The sequence below is a fragment of the Megalobrama amblycephala genome, linkage group LG6 (assembly GCF_018812025.1).
Source record: "Megalobrama amblycephala isolate DHTTF-2021 linkage group LG6, ASM1881202v1, whole genome shotgun sequence".
NCBI classification, from domain to species: domain Eukaryota; kingdom Metazoa; phylum Chordata; class Actinopteri; order Cypriniformes; family Xenocyprididae; genus Megalobrama; species Megalobrama amblycephala.
Window position 1 is genome coordinate 38,517,823 of NC_063049.1, and position 20,124 is coordinate 38,537,946.

Here is a 20,124-nt window from a genome sequence, read left to right on the forward strand (position 1 = left end):
GAGCATCTCCAAAACTGCAGCTCTTGTGGGGTGTTCCCGGTCTGCAGTGGTCAGTATCTATCAAAAGTGCTCCAAGGAAGGAGCAGCGGTGAATAATCAGTGGCATAAAATGCTCTTAAAATGACAATAATATCGTTTATCGCAATTACAGTATTTTTGGAAAACATGTCAACAAACAAAAAGTAGTTATCGTGACAGGCCTAGTGCTGTCAATGCTTTTCTCACACTTTCTGTCAGCATATTTCTCAGTCCGTCTGTGTCTCTCTTTTTGTGTTGTTTCCTTGTTTGCCAGTCTTCTGGGATGTTTTTGTTCTATGGATTTAAAAAGCAACGAATGGCCACTGTCACTCCATCAGAGAGAAGGGCACCACCAGGGGAAATTAACAAAAAATCTCCAATTCTTTGCTGGTCAGCAGATTGAAAGTGAAAAGAGTTTGTTTTATTGGTTGTGACAATTTCAGAAGTTTAGCTGAGAACTGAACCGTTTAGACTTAAAATTGGTTTAGCTATCAAGATGGGTTAAGTGTGGTCTGTTTCTAATTTGGAGTTTAGTTGTGAATAATTAGAATTTTTCTTTTGGAATATAAGCTTTTATATGCAGTTGGATAACTATTATTTATAAACACCAGAAAAAGGTACTGTTATTTCAGTTTGTATATAACTTACTGTAACTGTTGTTTTTTTCAATTATTTTCTTACTGTGATTGTAAATATTCTACCACAAATATTGTTGATGGAGCTAAACTTTGGTGAACCCATAATATTTCTTTATTGATAACCTTAATTCATTTTTTTGAAAAGATTCCTCCTCTGTCCATATGAAGTGCATTTATCCTCTGGGATTGGGGGAGGTAAACTGTCACAGGGTGAAATGGTTGGGCAAATGCAGCGTTCCATGTCAGGAAAGGCGCATCTCCAGGCATAAGTGTGTGTGGCTTCTGAAGCCAATGATATGTCATGTTTTCATGTTTTCTGAAAAGATTTTTCATGCTTGCTTATTCCTGTGCAGATTTTACTACACTGAATAGCGTTTTATTTGATGGTGTATGTATGTGACTAAAGGGTACGTTCACCCCAAAATAAAAATTCTGTCATTACTCACCTTCATGTCGTTCCACACCCGCAAGACCTTCGTTCATCTTCTGAACACAAGTTAAGATATTTTTGATAAAATCCGATGTCTCAGTGAGGCCTGCATTGCCAGCAAGATAATTAACACTTTCAGATGCCCAGAAAGCTACTAAAGACATATTTAAAACAGCTCATGTGACTACAGTGGTCCAACATTAATGTTATGAAGCGACGAGAATACTTTTTGTGCGCCAAAATAACGACTTTATTCAGCAATATCTAGTGATGGGTGATTTCAAAACACTGCTTCATGAAGCTTTGAAGATTTACGAGTCTTTTGTTTTGAATCAGTTGTTTGGAGCGCGTATCAAACTGCCAAAGTCACGCCCCCCAGTTGAAATTTCGAAACACTTATCATGTAACTAAAAATCACATGACTTTGGCAGTTTGATACACACTTTAGTACCTTTTTGGGCATTTGAATGTGTTAATTTTCTTGCTGTCAATGGAGGCCTCACTGAGCCATCGGATTTTATCAAAAATATCTTAATTTGTGTTTCGAAGATGAATGAAGGTCTTACAGGTCTGGAACGACATGAGGGTGAGTAATTAATGACAGAGTTTTCATTTTTGGGTGAACTAACCTTTTAAGTGTCGTACACTCCCGTCTATGTCATGTTATCAGTCACTGAATCAAAATAATAATGTGAATAATAGATTAGAACATGAACTCTGGTTCTGCTCTGAGGGATTGCACACTGTATGAATAAACCTCAGCGTTTCCTCAAGGTCACGTCAGTCTCTCAGTGTGGAAGGTGTATTAAGGTAATGAAGGATGAAAGAGAGTTTCAGGCCTGTCACTTGCCCCGTTGAACCGTAGCTTCATTGCTTCATTTGTTGATCTTGTGCATGCTTTTTTTATGCCTTGCAAACTTGGCCCACACTAAAAGATTTTCAAAATGTGAGAGACCACAAACATGATGATAAAATTGATAGATTTAACAGTTTTGTTCCTATAGTGTGGAGTGCTGCGATGTGACGCAAAAAGACAACACACCCCACACTAACAGATTCCATTCACAAACAACCAGAGACTACAAGCCTGACGGGGCCAGCAGAAAAAAAATAAAAAAAATAAAAAATCCTTACTGCTCCGTCATCTTTATCTTCTCTTCCACCTCTTCTCCTCTCCCTCTCTCGGACAATCTCATCACTTTCTCAGTCAGCTTTTTTTCCTCCTCCATATGAAGTGCATTTATCCTCTGGGATTGGGGGAGGGAAGCTGTCACAGGGTGAAATGATTGGGCAAATGCAGTGTTCCATGTCAGGAAAGGCGCAATTCCAGGCATAAGTGTGTGTGGCTTCTGAAGCCAACGATATGTCACCCACTTGTGCCATTTCGATAGGTTAAAATGCTACTACTCTATAATTAATCCTGAATGAAATTCCTGTGTGTTTATTCAAGCGAATCAGCTTGGCATGTGAATCCAAAAATGCAAAGTTCAAATATTTCCAAAGAACAATCAAGCTTTTGTGTGCTTTGGACTGAATGTTTCGGGACTTTGCATTAGCTATTTCTGCTGCGGCGCTGGAAGAGAGTAGTCAGTCAATATTTAATTTCATGTTTTATTGAGATCAATACAACATATTGACATCTGAGAGATTTTGTCTGTTGAATGGCTCACAGGTGGAGGCTCAATAGACGCTCTGTGGCGTTTGAAGGAGAGTGCGATGGACTGGACCCAAAGTCGTTTAATAAACCGTCTTTCATCTGGCTTTCCTTTAGTATGACTGGGGATGGTTTTCACTCGGCCAAGTCGATGAAATTAAGTTCTGCCATCGTGGACTGATAAAGTAAAGCTATAAGCCACGAGAGCTGTGGTAAAAAGACCGTAACGCATGGCCTCGAGTGGCTCATTGCTGTTGCCGCAGTTTTATAAAAGCACTGGGATCAAAGACACTGATGTTCAATGAATACTTACCATAATAAATGGTAATACTTAACATAATAAATATTAACACTGTACTATTTTGTTTAAATATATTAAAACACTAATATTTGGATATAGATAAATATTTTAAAATAAATATAATATGTATTATAAATAACTAACAAATATACATGGATTAAAAATGCCTTGATCAGTATGATTCGGGATGGTAAACTGCAGATCGTGTTGTTGCTTCTTGGCATGTGGCTGTTTGTCACAAGAAGAAATGGTATTGTGTTTCAACTTTATTAAAAAAAATAGCGCCTCTTGTGTTGTCATTCCCTGTGTAGCACACGCAAGTTGTCAACCCATCAACATTCTGCAGTGAGTCTATCTCCACCCTTTACTACCAGACTATTGTGCTAGGTACCCCAACGGAAGGGTCCCGTAAAAGTGGTACGGTATGGTTTGGAATTAGGGTACCATTCACAACTTCTGACAATGGAAACGGCAAAAATTGCGTGCTTTACTGTAGGCATAATATAGACCCATACTCCCCGTTCACTATCTCAAATGTTTTTCAGCTATCTGGTTTGCTGTTTAGTCTCTCATAGACCAGAAGATATTTATCTACATCCTCAGACACTCAAATTACAGCGAGTAAAAAAAAAAAAGTGATGGGTTCATCAGAAGTTTAATTTTCACAAGCTCTGTCCTCCTGACCTTAAAATAGGAGTCACGGCCTCAGTTTGTTCATTACAGTCCACAGTGGTGGGAAAGGTTGTGCCTGCCTCCATCCATTCACCCATCCTTTTCTGTGCTTCACAGAGTGAGTATAGAGGCCTCCATGAGTGTCATGGCCGCCCGTCTTCGTATGTGGGTCATTATGGAAGTAGTCGCATTTGGTAATGGCTGTCCTTCCTGACATGTTATGGAGCGTTTCACAGACGTAATCCCTGATGGGAAATGGACGTGGATATAGTAGCAGCCTGTGGTGCTCTGCATTAAGGGGCTCTCTCCTTTGCATCCTGATGGGGGATGGGGAAAACGGAGCACTGGCCTGGTTTTTAGCAGATTGCTGGCTGCCGGCAGCATTGACGTCTTTAGCTGTGGATTGTGGCGGGATGATGGACTTTCTGGGCAAGGGGAGGGCAGGGGCTGTCTGTATGAGCTGTCGTAGTTACCCTGGATCTTAGTTCTTTCACTTAGACATGGGAATGATCATAGTCAGCGACGTGATAAGTGATGGATGCTTGAAAGTAGGATTGGGCAATTATATTGAATATTTGCAACATAAAATTAAATTATATTGTGCATTTCATTGGATTAGTTTGGCAGTCTTTTCTTGTTTCATGGTTATGAGAACATTGTTTCAATTTAAATAGGGTCTGTTTTTTGTTTTTAGCTTCTGTAGTTAAAATCATACATGCATTCTACTCGCGCAATCGACACATCGTACAAATTCCAACCCATTTGTGACCTCAACCTGCCAACCCTGTTGCACTGTTGATATCTGCGCAGTCGATGTGGGAAGTTGAATCAAGGGAAGCATCACTCCTAGAAATGGGAGAAGACTCGTGGTGCTCCGGCGAACATAAGATTATAGTTTTAAAATCTCTCAGGTTTTGATTGACAAATGTTGACAGGTATGGTTAAAATGTCACTTCATTCAATTTATTTCAGTGGTTTGGTTCAAGCTATCTGTTTTAGTTGAAGGGATAGTTCACCCCAAAATGAAAATTGTCATCATTTACTCACTCAAGTTGTTCTAAACCCGTATACATTTCTTTGTTCTGCTGTACACAAAGGAAGATATTTTGAAGAATGTTTGTAACCGAGCAGATCTTGCCCCCCCATTGACTTCCATAGTATTTATTTATTTTTTTCCATACTATGGAAGTCCCCACAACTGTTTGGTTACAAATGTTCTTCAAAATATCTTCCCCTTGAAATCAGTGCAGGAAAAGTGAAATGAGTTTCCCAAAATTTGTGGACCATCTCATAGGTGGCCAATTTTTGCTTTTTCTTCCAACTGTTTCCTGAAAACATGACCTCCATGTGAGCGCCTGTAGACCGCACAGAGCTGAGCCATGTGGAATACAAGACTTTTGAGAGGATCCAGATCATCTTCATAGTCACATCTGTTGCCTGCACTCCCAGTGTGATGGTAGATCAGCTCCAGATTACGCCAATGCTTTTCATTTATTCTAAGATGCATGAATGTGCCATGCTAGAATAGCAAATATTCCTTCAGGCGCCTAGGATGCAACATAAGTGAATCGGTATGTGTGGGGGGGGCTGCTTGTTTGCAGCACTGCACACGCTATCAACACCGACAGCACACCTCTGCAATCCGTTTACTACACTGGACCCAATCGATCCCGCTTCTGTGTTGGATTTTGCTTGTTCAGTGGTGAAAGCTACTAGATTACACCCTGAATTCATCTTATCTGCTGATGTTACTGGATGGGAAGAGCTGCCTGGACAGCACGACTGCAGGAACGTCCATCATTGGCACTGCCCGAGCACACTAGCCTTAGCACTGCAGTCAAGCTCTGGTCCAGAGAATCAATGGAGTTGCAGATTGCTAATGATGGCCTCTCAATGAAAGAGATGCTTACATGTAAATGAGACCTATTTCTCATTCAGATGGTCTGCGGTAATGAGTTTGTGAGAATTTCTGTTGTGTTCACTAACTGGTGTCGGTCTGAAAGACCAAGACCTCATTTTTGTTTCCGAAAGGTGCGCTCACACTGACAGTGATAAAATAGCCAAATAGGTGTTATTATTCTGTCACAGTCTGATTTGCATAAAGTTAAGAAAATGTAATGACTTCTCGCCAACCCTACTTTAATGTGAAGGTTTTTTTAATTATTATTATTAATAATAATAATAATGATGATGATGATGATGATGATGATGGTGGTTGTTGTTTATTAATAATTTCTTTTACTAATTTTAGTAGCAGTAGAAATAAGTTTTTTTCTGCCCTTTTTAAAAAAAAAAAAATTATTTATTATTTTTTTGTTTTAATGCAGTTACAGCAGTTATGTAGATCAAACAAGCGTTTTACAACATTATTATTTGATGGGTGTCTTTGTTAATGTTTGAAGTTTCTATAGGCTATCCTGTTTAAATGGCTCCTTTTGAAGAACACTGTATTGTGATCATTATAGATAATTCACCAGAATTGCTTGTAATGTTTTCATAATGTAACTGATCCTTAGCAATATGTAATTTGCAGCCACTATGAAAGGAGGGATTAAGACTGACTGCCTGTCTTGGTAGGGTTCATTCTGAATGCCATGCTTAACGTAATTGCACGTTATCGTGCGAAAGAACCATAGAAGAACCTCCTCTATTTCTCTGCCATCTTTTTTTTTTTTTTTTTCCTTAAAGAGCGTAATCCATCATATTCAAACAAAACGCCAGTGTTTCATTTCAGTCGTTTCCATTTCACAGTTGGATGATTGCTGGCCTGTTGTCTGCAAATGGCAAGCCTTTCTGAATGAGACACTGCCTAATCACTTTTTTGGTACAACTGATGTCCAGAGTCCAGGACAGGGAGCTGACTGACTTTATTATACCTTAGTGTGATGGCTGGATGGTTATTTTTGTTTTTATTTTTATTTGTTTTATTTATTAATTGTTGTTCATTTGTTAGTTTGCTTTATTGTGGTTATTTGTCATTATTTTTTATTTTGTGTTTGTTTGTTCATTATTTATTATAATTATTTGCTTTTTTTACTGGTTATTTGCATTTTAAGTTTAGTTGTTGTTGTTGTTGGTTTGTACTATATTTCAGGTAAATGAATAAATGTTTTTAACCTAGGGTGGAGCTTAAAGGAATAAGCTTAGTTCACCCAAAAATGAAAATGATCTCATAATTTACCCACTTTCAAGCCATCGTAGGTGTATAGAAGGGCGACCTCTGACCCAACGTAGCTCCTCTTCTCTTATATCAGAATCCTCTGAGATTTTTCTTTTAAAACTTCTCATTTTAAGACTTAACGACCAGTGTTTTGTTTTGCTCTGTACTCTGCGCTTCCTCATTCGAGAGTCGAGTTTCGGTGGAAGGGTGACCTCTGACCCGATGTGGGACATAGGACAAATAACGTAGGCATAGCATAAGCTTATCTGTGAATTGATGTAGTGTTGTCAAAAGTACCTACTTCGGTACCAAGTCGGTACTGAAATTTAAAAAATGTGACGAGACCAGCATTTTGCGTGCTGTTGGGCGGATTCTTAAACACCTCTGATTGGCCATTGTGTTCACGCACTCATCAGATATGTCTGTAATTGGCTACAATGATCAACACTTCAAAAACGTTGTAAATGGACATCTTTGACGCTCTTCACAGAGCGCTTACGGGAGCATTTGAAAGCGGGCATCTATCAGCGGATCACTAATATTTCCGCTGATAGACGGATCCGCTGATAGACGCCTATAGTTTTAAATATGGATATTTCTTACAAAACCCCATCACTTCGCTTCAGAAGGCATTTATCAACCCCCTGGAGCTGTATGCTTATACTTTAAGTATACGTATGCGTATGCTTTTATGATGGATGGATGCGCTTTTTGGAGCTTCAAAAAATGTCACCACTATTTATTGCCATTACCAAGCTGGGAAGAGCCAGGATATTATTTAATATAACTCCAATTGTGTTCGTCGGAAAGAAGAAAGTCATATATACACCTAGGATGGCTTGAGGGTGAGTAAATTATGGGAAAGTTTAATTTTTGGGTGAACTGTTCCTTTAAGTAGCTTTTAGCCATAATGCAACACAATTGCCTTCCATCTGGAAGCACCTCAGTTTAGGTTTTCTGCATTCATAAATAAACATCACTTTCACACCACTGATTGCCTCAACATGACAATCCAATCCAAATCTCACTACTCCCATTCTATGGGAAATCCTCATACCTAAACATTTTAGCATGCTTCTTTTTAATCAATCCCTTCAGGTCCCTTTTAATGACATTGTCTAGTTAAATCAGATTGATGTTTACTTCAATGTGAAACTTGACATATCTTTTTTTTTCAAGACCGACAATCCTCGATGGTATGTTATCGCTCCCCCTGCTGATTAATGGTTTCAAACTTTTAGTCTGAGCCAATTTGGGTGACGGAGCTGTTACTTGAACCTCCCAAAAATAGAGACCGCATGGAGCGAGATGAATTTTAATCAAGCCCATGCTCAATTATACGCCACGAACGGCCACAACAGCATGAATATAAAATTGCCCTCAGACCCGTAGTTCATCTACTACAACAATCAAAATTGATCTTCCTCATTACTGAAGGTTCAGGCACAGATCAAAGGCTTGATGCTTCTCGAACGGTCATCAACGCTCATTGAATCTGGAGCCATTGTCCCCGCAGCCATGATGTCATCGATTCTCCATTCCATCAGGGAGAAAAAAAGACCAATCCATTAGCGGCATGCGGAGGGGCCCATCTCCGTCTGACTGAAATGTAGTTTTGACAGAGCGAGATCCTGTCAGATTTCCCCTTGCCACTGTGGCAGCCCAGCTGAAACTGTCCCCCTGGCCCCGGGCCTGCGGCTCAGGGAAAATTGAGTGCACTCCTGCAGAATTCAATATGACATGCTGGAAATAATGGGCTCCTGTCGCACAGATATCCATCAAGACAGACCATGGACCCTTGTAGACATTCAACTGCAATAAATAATAAATCATGTTTGGATGATATTAATAAGGTCGCTTGAGAGATGGCCATTGATTTGGTGACTGCACGGTTTTCTAGCAGGAGTAGTGCTGACGTGTTTGAGGGATGCTACGGGGAAAAAAAAAAAATCAGATTTTCTTTCAGGTCTTATGCCTGGATTCAGACTACACGATATCATTCCGATTTTGGCACAATCTGTTTGACGTAGGGTGTTGTGGGTGTCGGGGATGCAAGAATCGATTGTTTTATCTCGTATAGTGTGTCATAGTGGATGACACCCAGCACCTTGTCTGCAATGCTTCACAAAGTCCTGATAGAAAGACTATCATGTTTAATTTTTTTCTGTACTCAATAACTGGCTCAGTCACATCTGTGACGTTGACCAATAGGAGCGCAGGAGCTCTTCTGTACACAGCTTTCAAACTTGGCGAAACAAAAGAGAGACTATATTGGTGCTGCTAGGTGGAATTATGTAGTGGAGGAAAGGTTTGTGGAGCTATACTCCTGCCTTTTATGATGTTTCCTTTTGAAGGGACTACCACGGCAGAGTCGGGAAGCAACTAGTCTTGCTAATAAAAATCATTTAGAGAACAGACACTACAGTTAAAAACAGAAGGCGTCTGTTCAATTCAGTGTGAGCCGAACAAGAGTCGCAGCACAGATCGGCAGCAGGAGTCAGATTTCACCTTACTCTTGACTGACAAGACGATGGCGGAAGACTTGGTTTTAAAGCGAAATGTAAAAGCACCTATTTAAGCAAGTTTGTCATTGTACTGTGTTTTTCATTAATAATAATAAACCCACCATTCAAGCCGTTGCTACCCCAGAAATGGAAACATTTCCTCACTGTCTGATCCTTAGAAGCAACATGTGGCCTTGTCCATAACACAAGAATTTGTGAGTCAAAATTGTGTAACACACAAAGATATTGTGTAGTCTGAGCCCAGCATTAGGTGCTTTGAAATGGATGACTAGTTGTTACCTTAACCTTAAAGGGTTAAAGCCCCCAACCCCCCAATTACAGTGAATGGGGACTGGAGCTTTCAAACAAAACATATGCAAAAGGATCAAAAGTATTAGAAAGTAGTTTGTACGACTTGAATTTCAAGTCTTCTGAACCCATACAATAACATTTGTTATAAACAGACCAAATTTTAAGCCTTTATTGACAAATCATTGAGTCAGTCAATCAGATTAGTGTGATTTGTGAACGAATCATTCACAGCTGGTTTGAGAACATAATCAAAAAGAAACAAAATAAAAAGAAATTTCACTAGTTGGACATTACTGACATGTTACTTAAAAGGTTAGTTCACCCAAAAATTTAAATTATATAATTAAATACTCACCCTCATGTCGTTCCACACCCGTAAGACCTTTGTTCATCTTCAGAGCACAAATTAAGATATTTTTGATCAAATCCGATGGCTCAGTGAGTCCTGCATCGCCAACAATAACACTCCCTTTTTCAATGCCCAGAAAGCTACTAAAAACATTTTTAAAACAGTTCATGTGACAGTAGTTGTTCAACCTTAATATTATATTGTGTCAAGAATAACTTTTGTGTGCCAAAAATAACAAAATAGCGACTTTATTCAACAATATCTAGTGATGGCCGATTTCAAAACACTGCTTCATGAAGCTTTGAATCTTTACGAATCATTTGTTTCGAATCAGTGGTTCAGAGCGCATATCAAACTGCCATAGTCACGTGAACTATTGAAGTTTTAAAACACTTATGACGTAACGAAGCCTCGTTTACTGAAATCACTGAAATCATGAAATCTATTGATTTGAAACAAATGAAAAAAAACGCTTCATGAAGCAGTGTTTTGAAATCGCCCATCACTAGATATTGGGAAATAGTTGTTATATTTGGTGCGCAAAAAGTATTCTTGTCGCTTTATAATATTAAGGTTGAAACACTGTAGTGACATGAATTATTTTAAATATGTTTTTAGTAGCTTTCTGGGCATTGAAAAAGGGAGTGTTATTGCTGGTGATGCAGGCCTCACTGAGCCATCGAATTTGATCAAAAATGTCTTAATTTGTGTTCCGAAGATGAACGAAGGTCTTACGGGTGTGGAACGACTTGGGTGACTAATAAATGACATAATTTTCATTTTTGGGTGAAGTAACTCTTTAATCTCAACTTTTCCATGTAAGAAAGTCATTTTGGTTTGGGTGAGGAATTTTTGGGGAGTGTTTTTGGGTCGATGTATCTTAAAACAGATAATTAGCAGATAGAGGCAGAGTAAAGTTGTTTAAATGCAAATTATCAACAATGTGTTTATGCTTAATTAGGATGATGATGGTGATCTTTTCACAGTGCCACATGAGAGAGTGTGGTAATTGTGTGGGCTGGTTTAGTATGCAGAGGCAGCGAAGCTGTGGACCTCCGTTTCAGGCGACTGCAGTCTGTGTTTCTGCTGAGTCGGCTGCTCTTCTTTGGCGGTTTAGGACTCATTAGGCCTGTAATGTCTTAATTCTGTCCTCTCTACAAAGCCGTACTGACGTCCCTAATATTTTGCCTACTGAAATGCATCACACAATTGATGCCTGTTGGGTTAATAAGCTAATCGACTGACATCGACCCTTTTTTGCGTGGGTACAGTTTAATTTGCTGTCGTTTTAACAATAAGGGGCTGAAAAACACACCAGCACACTCATAGATCACATCTGGGCTTTTGGTAGCTCTTATTTCATTATTATTTCTGGGAAAGCTGAATTTTTAAAGTGACTGCAGCGCTGAGAGTGCATTTTGACTACAGGGTTATTTATATTTTCGGATATTTATTCGGTCAGGCGGGAACTAAATTACACAATCTCATGCATTCCTGTGTAACACCGGAAAATTTGCTGATTCGCTGAATGCTATTAGCAATACATTTTTATATAAATGGCCTTTGTATGTTTCCAGAAAATGGCTCTTTTTTTTTTTTTTTTTTTTTTTTTTTTATGATGCATAAAGAGTATTTCAGGACAACCACATTTTGTTGAGCTGATGTGAATGGCAGACACTGTGGTTTTTAGGGCAGACTGACCACATGGGTGAACAGAGTGTCAGTGCCGACCACAGTCAGTGGATCACTCTGTTGCTGCGGTCAAATGTCTGAAGAGGGATGTTAACGGTGGTAACTCTGAAAGTATCTGATAAAGTAACATGTGGCAGCAATAGATGATTAAGTGGAGTTGAGATCTAATCTTATCTTTATCAATTGAGCAAATTTAGCAATTTAGCTAATTTAATTTTGAAAGATGTCATTGTAAAAAAACTGTACAAATCTCGAATACAGTCAAATAATTCACTTTTTGTTTTATGTAATATTTGTAGCTGATATATTTGTGATATTTGCAAGATCTTCCTTTTTTTGGCACTCTATCTCTTATTCTTTCTCTTCATCTGGACTGTAACTGTTCCCTGAGGAATAACCTCTAACCTGATTCCCATGTGCAATCTTATCCAGATCCTGAATGAACTCTTGGCCTCCTGCCTACACATTGTTTCTTTCCTCCACCTGAACGCCCTAGAACAGGTACTGCCCATAACCTGATCCAGCCTTTGTTTTCTGCTCTCTGACTCTCAAAACACATCTATTATTCACTTGCTGACAAGTATTTCGGCAGCAATCCATGTCAGCTGCTAAACCAATTCTTTGCTTCCCTTGGTTTCAACCAGCCTAGACATTGACGTTTTCACAAAAAGTTTGTGGAAAACCAAGTCATTAAGTTTAGCTTGTCTGTGTTGCATTGAGGCAGAAAATAAGACCATTTTGCTATTTACCGCACTTCCAGGTGGATGCTGCACATTGGTGGTGGTTGAGGAGATTCTCCCCTTTCATATGTAAAGTGCTTTGAGTGCCCAATCATAAATGTAAAGAATTGTTATGATTATTATAACAAAAAATAAATGAGCTGCTGCTCCCAGCCCCCTTTCCAGAAGAGGGCGGAGCTCATGCTTCAGTTGCTCAACAACAACAAAGCTGGAGAATCTCACGCAGACAAAATGTCAGAAATTGTCAATAGAGGTGTTCAGCCTTACATTGTTTGAACAGGAGTCGACACTGATGGAGAGACTCAGGAAGAAGTTACAATTTTTAGAATGCAACTTTATGTAGTTGTGGAGTTGATTCAACTCATCGACTAGCGTGTGCAGTCATGTTACTCTTTTGTGCAAATCTACCCTCATTTGTGTAGCAGTCCGGCGCAAAATGATTTACGCAAATATATGTAATACTTTACCAACTTCGTTCGGCACATTTCCTTCATAACAATAGCATTTTTTCACAAACAGAAATGGCGGACTGCTGCGGCTCTCTCAGGGTGGGATCTATGCTAATATGGCAGATTGTCACTAGTCATAGGTGGGGCTTACATAAGAGCAAGGAGTTTAGAGAGAATGTTTATGATTTATGGGGATTATTAAAAAAGCAGTGGGTGGATTTTTACCATTTATAGGCTGGTTGTTTACACACTGTGGACACACATCTGTCTTCAAACACCTTATAAAAGTGAATTTTGCAAAATAGATCCCCTTTTATTTCAAGAAAAGCACTTTTACGTTATGTTTGTGAAACAGGGTATGTTTTCAGTGTCTATACATCTATCTTTCTCTTTCCTGAGCCGCCTAATTGAACTATGTTGTCACTCTCCTTTGGCAGGACATGCTTCCTATTTTTAGACCTCCATTTCAGGGTGGCCGTGTTGTCATCTAGTTTGAAACCTCTATTGAGTTTTCTTTCCTTAGCTCTCAGGGCTGTATTTATGATAACAAAGAGGGGTAGTCACTCCTTTTGACAGCCTTTCTTTATACCGCAGATGAAGGGGGTGAACCAATTTTCACTATGAACTACAGTCTGAGGCCCTTAAAAATTGCAGTCTGCTTTGTTGGCATCTCCTGCCAACAAGTCCACTGCCACAGCTCAACCTTGACATTTATGCAATGACATCAGTGAGATAAAATTTTAAAAACACGCCCTAGTTAATGCTACTTGAAAGATGCCACCCGCTGTTTGTCATTTTCTAGATTTTACTACAGTATTTATCTTTCAAGTCAACTTGACGCTGTTTATATATGTAAATATGTTTTTGATATCTGTATGTTATTTTCAGGATAAAGAACAGTTAAAAAAGTTCAAAAGAGCAGCATTTATTTGAAATGGTTAGCTTTTTGTTTTGTTCGTATTTACCCCAAACATGTGAATAGTACTATATCATGATTTCCACAAAAGATTAATCAGCAAAAACCTTTTTCAACATTGATAATAATAAGAAATGTTTCTAAATCAACATATTAGAATGATTTCTGAAGGATCATGTGACACTGAAGACTGGAGTGGACAGGATTTGCTGTCACAGGGATAAATTACATTTTAAAATCTAATATAATTTAAACACAGTTCTTTTAAATTGTATTAATATTTCGTTATATACTGTTTTATGGCATTTTAATGTTATTCCCTTTAATGCCTTTGTGAGCATAAGAGATCTCTTTCAAAAACATTTAAAAAAAAAATCTTAATTCCTAACTTTTGACTTTTGTTAGTTTATATATGGGCATGTATATACAGTTTATGTCTTTATTTTTTGTGTGAAGAATTACTGAAGCTTCCCCAGTTGTCTGTGGAAGCAGAGGTGTTTAAACAGTAATTGTTAAGTGTAAATGAAGTATAAAATGTGTGACATCTGGTTAAGGGGAGTTTCTCCATTTATGGTGTTAATTTCTCTCACAGAGTCCTCTCAGTTTAGATTTGCTCTTATTTGAATGGTTTAGAATCGGGGTCGGAGAGAGCAGCTTTAGCTGTGGTCTGATGTTTTATTCTCCTTTGTGTTCCAGGAAGAAGTGAAGACTCTCAGCAGGAAGATCTTGTTCAAGGCTGTGTGAGTTCGGAGCACCATCCACTGCTTTATAATCGTGGGTAAGTGAATCTGCAGTGAAACATGCTCACATAGAGATTGTTCACATGTAAAGAAAGAAAGGCAAAACAAACTGTCTTTATGCCTGTTGCTGATGTGTAGGGTTTCTCCAAGTGCTTTATCAGAACTGTAAGCACTTGTGCTAGGTGATGTATCGAAATTGTGACAATCGCAGTGAATTTAATGCTTTGTGTTTTTGTCCATTGGCACAATCCCTCCTTGTCTTGTGACTTGCAAGTGTGAGCCTGTTTTTGTGTCTGCTGACCTCAGCAGCAAAAAAGTGTTGATAAATTGGCAGGGTTTATTTATTCCCCTGAATCTGTCTGTTTTGATGAATTATAATTCATGAATCATTGGCATCTTGACTTAAAACGTCCTGTTTGCGAAAGTCTTTTTTTCATAATTAAAGTTTTCTATTTGAATTCATTTTAAAATGTAATTTATTCCTGTGATGCAACGTTGAATTTTCCAGAGCTGTTACTCCAGTCTTCAGTGTCACATGAGTGAAATCATTCTAATATGCCGATTTGCTGTTTAAGAAACGTTTATTATTATCATCAATGTTAAAAACTGCTGTGCTGCTTAATATTTTTGTGGAAACCGTGGCACATTTTCCTCAGGATTCTTTCACTAGAAAGTTCAAATGAATAGTATTTATTCGAAATAATAGTTTTTATCATTCTTTGTAGTTTTCAGTTAGTGAAAAGAAAACAGTTTAAAAAATGTCTTTTTTTTTTAATTTTTTTATTTATTTTTTTTTTAACGATTTTCTTTTTCTAATTGGTTGAAATGATGATTTCTTTTTGACACAAAGCTTTCTGTTAAGACATTTAAAGGGATACATTTTAAAAAAAAATTTATATGTAATTTTTCAAATATATCACCCAGTCCAAGTAGGTTCTCTGATTTAAATTGTGGATGAGCAATGGACAATTACATTTATTTATCATGGTAATATGACTCATCTTTTTAAGAATTGAAGAGTTGCATTAATTTATTTAACAAAGGAGGTATGAATATAGCCTTTGTGCTAGGTTTCCATGACTTGCCAGCAGAGACATACGGCTGCTTCAGAGATGAAATTACATGGGCCTGGATTCGTTTACCTCTCACTTTTCAGCTCTGATGACGTGTGTCAAGTTCTGTTATTGAGGCCAGTTACCATTCAGAGCGTATACACTTTAAGGCTGGGTAACAACACTGATTTAATGATTCAGTTGCGACATCAGCAGGCTTGTTTTAGTTATTTTATCATTGCTTGATCGCTCACTGTTGATGCACTTTTTTCCCCCTCACATTTGCATATAATTTTGGCTGTTACAGGTTACTGCACAAAGCTAATAAAATGACACAGATGACAGCATACTTCCAGATTTGGAATAAGAAGCATATTAAAAAGCTGCCTGGAAGAAGTTACCTGCTAGGACACAATTTATTTTCAATGAGATGGGCCAATGGTCATGGCATTTATAGTGGGTTCAATCCTGTAAAACCAATTCACCAGTAGCTCTGTTTCCATCCAAAGTTGCGAATTTACGTTATAATAAAGCACCATTTCCATCCACAAAAGCGTCATTTCCTGGGATACTGGCACAAAAATATCTGTAATAAAAAGGGACATTTCTGCAATCGGGGAAGCTCTTTTTTGCACATCATAAATGACTTGTGCCTTAGAGCGTGCAGACCAAATGCTATAAACACTCATGTTCTCTTGGGACCGGATGCTGGTGTTTTTAAACGCAATCGTGTGTGACGCTTCTGGTAGGTAATTATTAGGTCTGTCCTCGACTAAAGATTTTTCTAGTCGACTATTAGTCATTCATTTAAAGCGATTAATCAACTAATTGCACGTGTATATTAATAACCCATATAAATCATAATGAGCCTATATAAAATACATAGCCTAATCAGCGCTCAAGCACATGCATTAAGCTTGCCACAGCGCACCGGCAAAAGTAATGATTACAAATGTGTGGTAAAAAAACAGCAAGGAGACTGTCTAATCATTTTAATTTATTGATAATGTTTTCTGTGTTTTTGACTGCAGAGATTCATATGGATTCATATGGATCGTTTCATATGGATTACAATAATCTGAGAATATTTGTTCAAGCTTTCTATAGATATATTTCTCGTGTCTGGAAATTGTAAATGTAAATTGTAATGTTAATATGCATTTTCTGTAAAGCTGCTTTGAAATTATTCGTATTGTGGAAAGCGCTATACAAATAGATGTGAATTGAAAGTCTATGAGGCAAGTATACACTGAGTTTTGGTTTATTTTTTGACACGCCCCAAAGTTCACAGGGCAGAAAGAACATTCTGTTTGTTTTCTTTATTTTACAAAGGCACAACGTTTTCTTGTTATTGTGAGTTTACACAAATAAAAGTAGAAGTTTGAAGGAGTTTACTCTTATCTGTTTGACCAAAAATGAGTATTTTAAGGTGTTTCCGCTGTTGCAAGTGAACGCGCCGGCGCCTCCATGTCATGTATTAAACGAACTATGCTTCAGCTTCCACGTTCCACACGAACACTTGGATATTTTGATGACAGACTTTGGCTCAGGCATTTCAGAATGATCAAACCAAGATTTGAGATGCTGTGCTATGAAATTGCTTAGTTATTCAATCACATCCACTGTTGAGCCAAAGTCACAGGAGTTTTTTTTTTTGCATCGAGGGATTTATTTGGTGAAAAGTGTTTCCATCATAGTTTATGCACATTTTTATTGGATAAAATAACAATGCACTTCAATTGACTGCATATGTTTCTTTTTATGTGCAGTTTTAGAATTTTATAAACACCTTGTTGTTTCCATCTAGCGTTTTTTTTTTATTTTTTTTTTTTTATGCAATATCTGAAAATTCACATAAAAATAGGTCGATGGAAAAATAGCTATGGCTCTGCAGGACAGGATGCATGCTACCAATATTTTGCAAATATTTCCACACATTCACTAAAAGGCTTGGATTAAAGGATCAATCTTGGGATGTTAAGAGTCAATACCGGATTATTCAAAGTAAGAAATCTATGTTTTTACCCAGCGTAATACACTTTCATTAGCAGCATACTTGAAAGCGGTTCAGCCTTTACTGTGTCCTCTCAGGTCTTACATCATTTCTGTGCTATTTTAAGGCGATTAATAGAGCAGGGTCTTTTCGTCCCTTCTGTCAAAGTCAAAACCCGAGCTGATTTTATTATGATCCGCTCTGCATCACACCAAGAATCCTGTCAGATTTGAGGGAGTTCAGCGTGTTCATTCAGGCTGATGGGAATGGCTTTTTCAAAGCTTTGCATTGTTTCTACAGTCTCGGAGCTTGTTGCAGAGGCTTAACAAAACCTTGGGGCTTTGCATGTCCCTGGTGAAAAGCGCCTCTTGTTTTAGAAGTAAGCCATCTAAAGACATGGGTGCCTGGGGTCTGGAGCATTCTGTGATTCTGGGCCCTTCGAGGTTTCTTTCATTTGCTTTGAGGAATTAACTGTCTTACAAAACGACAGCCTTAAGACTGCAGTGGGGACTCATGGGAGCAGCAGGGTGGAGAGAGCAGATGAGCACCTGCTCACCGCCGCTCTGCAGGTGATGTGAGAGAGACGCTTTGCAGACAAGCAGAGATCCCTAATCAAGGGCATTCACTCTCTACCACTAAATAAGATTAATGAAACCATCTAATCTCTTTTTCAGTCTCATTCTCACCGTCCCACAATAGAGGTCGGTGGTGTAACCAAAGTCGGATGAGTAATTTAAATCACAGCAACAGAACAAACACCACTTTTAAAAGTTTTGTCCTCTTTGTTTAGTTTACTCCATGTTTCTTCACATTGTTTTTGAATCATCTTTCGTTCTTAAACCTTTGATGTTTCACCATGTGGTCTGCAGTCTTCTCTTGCTCTTCCCACTCTAGGTTGCTCCCTTTACTTTCTATATTTTTCACAGATTACATCCATTCCCCTTGTTACATGTATTATAGAACACAAGAGAAGAAATGAAACCCTGAAGGCAGATATGCGCTTTCAGGTTTGATCTCTCTTTTCTCTCATCCATTTCTGTAATAAGACCTTGCCTCAGAGTTAGGAGAAGCTGTCTTGGACTGTAAGGGCTCTTCAATGACCTTTCAAAATAACAACTGTCCGATGATGTATAAATGCAGTGTCTAACATACATAAGACACACAGACACTATTCGCCTTGGCTCGTATGGGAAATGTGGGTACTAATCTGACTCATGTTGTTGCCCTATCCCGTTTCACATCTGATAAAGCTAACTTTTTTGCTCAAGTCTGAGTTTTGTAAAACTTATTTAGCTGTTCTCTGGCTGTTTATTGATCAGAGATGAATATAGTCGCTCCCTGTAGACCTTATTATAAATCTACGTCCTGATTTACAAAAAGAGCCATCTTGTTCTCATCTGAGAGCTTCTGGAGGAAGTTCTGCCCAGACTCCCAACAATCCGATACTTGGATCAGAGCCGAACCACTATAGAATGCAACGGTGTGGTTCTGGAAGTTCAAATCCCATCCGTTTTCTTTAATGAGAAAGTGAGTTGGCCTCTCTTATCTCAAACAGTTTAATAATTTGGAGTATACTTTAAATATATTGTACTTTATACTTAATTCCTAATTTATAGTCTGGTGAAGCACCAATATTAATTTTCAGTTTGTCCAGAATGTTAACTATTTATAAGTATAACAATTTTTTTGACAAAAATCTGTCACTTTATATGTTAGTGAATTTAGGTGCCACAACATTATAATAAATTATTTCATTAATAATAGTATTTATAATGTTGTTGTTTTATGCTGGTTCAAGGCTTAAAGGTAGGGTAGGCAGTTACAGAGCGGCTAGCAATAGCAAGCTAGCTTTGAAAAGCATTAGATCCCACACTCCCTTCACAGTACTCTCCAAAGCCACGCCTCCTCCAAAACACATGAACGCGCAGGTCACACACAGCCAGAGCAGATTCAAAAAAGTGTCATAAGTGACAGCGTTACATTACCTCATGTTGCAAAGCACATAACATTACAATAATAATAACTGTAAACAACTTAGAGAGCTCTGACTTGTACCACCTGACTGCTGCAGATTCATTTTGGTGTTGACATAGAAACGCAAAAATCTGAGTCTGAGGACATGAACAGCTCTGGGTAGGACATCACGGGCTACCATCTCATAATTACGGTTGCCGTGAACGCAGCGTAAACTCGTTGTTTTGGTTTAGGAGGAACTGTAAAAGGCGGTTTCTGTTTGTTTGTGGCGCTCTGTTACTGTCTGGAATGCGGAATGCGCTGATGACGTGTGGTGTCTGCATGAGCAGGGTGCACGGAGGGATGGAAATGCATCCAGGCAGGTAGGACATTGTATCGCATCAGGACCAAAAAATGTTCATCCAGTCATTTGACAAACATTTTTTGGTCCTGCGATGTCCACAGATGATAAATGTAGCCTACTTTTTAAAAAATATTTAGGCCACTTGTATTTTTGATTGCTATCAGGATGTGAAGAGAGTTTCAACCAA

At 38.4% G+C, this 20,124-nt stretch overlaps 1 protein-coding gene across 5 annotated transcripts in view; it reads left to right on the forward strand.

Moving 5' to 3' along the window:
• Positions 1-20,124, forward strand: part of adarb1b (adenosine deaminase RNA specific B1b) — a 177,908-nt gene that overhangs the window by 45,091 nt on the left and 112,693 nt on the right. For all 5 annotated transcript variants that reach the window (XM_048194548.1, XM_048194547.1, XM_048194551.1 and 2 more), the window contains exon 2: positions 14,532-14,613. The gene's annotated coding sequence lies outside the window, so the exon portion shown is untranslated. The remainder of the gene's footprint in view (positions 1-14,531; positions 14,614-20,124) is intronic.